General features: G+C 40.6%; 1 pseudogene; it reads left to right on the top strand.

Annotated features, from left to right (window-relative positions):
• Positions 1–1,895: 1,895 nt before the first annotated feature.
• LOC135054135 (U5 spliceosomal RNA) lies at positions 1,896–2,003 on the top strand (annotated as a pseudogene).
• Positions 2,004–2,655: the final 652 nt, after the last annotated feature.

Consider the following 2,655-nt stretch of genomic DNA (forward strand, 5'->3'; position numbering starts at 1 on the left):
AGAACATTCCGGCAATACACCTCTACTCCACAAGGAGGCGCAGGGGTGTTAGTGGGAATTTTTAGTTTAGGATAATTCTAGAACATTCCTGCCCTACATCTTTAAGCCACCAGAAGGCGCAGGGGTGTTAGTAGGAATTTGGTTCGGGTTTCATGCCCATGTGAAATGCTTTTCACATAAGGAACACTTTAGTTCCTAATAAATATGCTGTTCAGCAATAACATATATATATAGATATATATGCCATATAATAAATTTATTAAGTCGTGCAAGTGTCTGTCTGTTGCCTATTAAGATGTCTGTCTACATAGCGAATAAGGCTCTAGTGCAGACTAAAAATGTTAACATTGGCAATTCAAATTAAAACAGCGGTAATCGGAGTCTCGGAATAACTCCGCCAGCGCTAACAAAAGACAATCTTTCCAAAGGGACAATTTTCCTTTGGGTACCAGAGGGTTTATTTCACTGGTCTTATAATTTAATGCACGATTCTATGTCAAATCTCACACCGATAACTACGAGTGAGAAGGGTACATTAGTCCAGCACTCAGATAGTGCGGGGTTTTGGACAACCATACAGACGCGATCCGCCATTGGTATATGCGTTTCTGTCAAACATTATAAAAACCCCTAGATTCTATGTATGAAACCATGTCGATCACGGTTAAATAAGCTGCACAGTATATCTGTAAAGCTTCTGCTAACGCCGGTTATTTTCATTGTCGTTAGTTAAGCGCTAAAAGGCCAGAGCTTGTTTGCTCCTAAATATACTTGTAACGGCATTTTATCCCTTTTAGGATATTCTGACATTAGCGCATACAGTATACTTGTAACGGCGTTTTATTCCTGTATAAGAAACAGTCACGCCTTGTAACGACAAGACGTTACAGTCAACAAGCCAGTGGTTTGATGACCTCTTTTACAATTGTGGAAGTGCGTCTTTTCATGTTACCTTTGCGAGGTTTCATGACTTCAACTCATATATGTCTCAGCTATTTACAGCTTGGAGTACAAAACTGCTTCTGTCGAACGGTTTGGCAGGTTGTCATTTAGTCTTTGCTGGTTTATAAACCAGGCAATAGTACGCCAACAGAGTCAAAGTTACTTATTTCCCTCTGTTTGAGCAAAATCAAACAGCTCCGTTGCAATATCAATCAGCAAGTCATTTACTACAGTTAGAAAATGGCTTTTCTGCAGTGAGTTTTTTGCTTTTTCGAGCCACAAAATTGTATAATTGCATTTGATCTTCACAATGCGTATTTACCCAGTCCGGTTTCTTCATCACAGGTTATAGCGTTTGCAAATCGCCACAACCATTACCCATTTCCATTCTACCGTTGCTTATCGCTTCCGGTATTTACCAAAGTGATGTTGCAATGATAGCTCATCTCACATAAGAACTATGTATCAACAAAGTCCTCTATCTTGCGCTACTAAGATATACTGCGGTAGCAGATTAAGTTCGAAAACAATCACATCTAAGTCTGTCTAAACGATATCAATTCCGAAGTAAGATTATAAATACGGTAAATCAAATACTTTTACCTACTACACCAGCAACAACAAAAGTACACGCACACTAGCGGTATATTGCTGTATTCACTTATTAAGAATAAAGATGTGTTTTCAGTTAGTTCGCCACCCTTCACTCGCGTTTCCCACAAAGGGACAAGGGTGCGTATACTCTGGAATGCAAGGATGCGTATAATCTGGACAACAGTCACAGAGAGTCAGGATTTGTATTTAAATTCAACGCAAAGGTTCTAAAACACGACACATTGCTGTCGATAAATGTACTAGAACTCTGTGCATTTTACAATGCAATAGATAAATGTCCTAGAACTCTGTGCATTTTACAATGCATTAAATGATTCGCTTTCAGTCGAACCAGAGATAGACTCTGGTTTCTCTTCAGAACGAATAAATCTTTCGCTTTTTACTAAAGATTTCTGTGGAGAGAAACAACCGTGAGTTTCATGTAATTTTGTTTTTCAGGCCTGGCTCACGCTGCCCTTAAGCAGTCAAACAAAGCAACGGCAGTTGCATACTCAACAACCAGTGAGAACCAAGAAGCCGCATGACAATGCGGCAGGTAACTCAAATCTTCAATGGCTCAGAACGCCATTATGTGAAAATGTCAAGACATCAATCCGTGAGTGGACATCTGTTAGACACACGATCTCACCCGTCAGGGTTTGGATCTTGAAAACTGGACATTAAATCCACAGGTGTTTCGTATGCGAGTCCACACAAGGAGGTTACCCTCAAGTATATCAGTATGTGTACATCACATTCATGGGGTCATTCAGCATCGTGTGTCTAGCTACACCATTTTCCGCTTCTCTCTTCGTTGCCAAAACGGATCAGAAGACAGTTCGTCACAGTCATACTGGTGGGATCTCATGGGTTTCAGAGAAGTTGCTTCTCGAATTTTCAAGGAATACTTGCACACGATCTGGGCCCGCTCATAATACGTCCAACCTGTTACATCAGGAAACGTTCTTTTACCCATAGTTACCTATGTACCTATTATCTATGTACCGCAGCTGCGGTTGACAGGGTGAGGGTTCAGACCGCCCTCTTAAAAAAAATAGAGCGTTACTGTATCGGTTATACCAACCATGTTACGAAATAGTAAGCCGCTTAAGGCAGCTC

This window comes from Pseudophryne corroboree, chromosome 2 (genome assembly GCF_028390025.1).
Source record: "Pseudophryne corroboree isolate aPseCor3 chromosome 2, aPseCor3.hap2, whole genome shotgun sequence".
NCBI lineage: Eukaryota > Metazoa > Chordata > Amphibia > Anura > Myobatrachidae > Pseudophryne > Pseudophryne corroboree.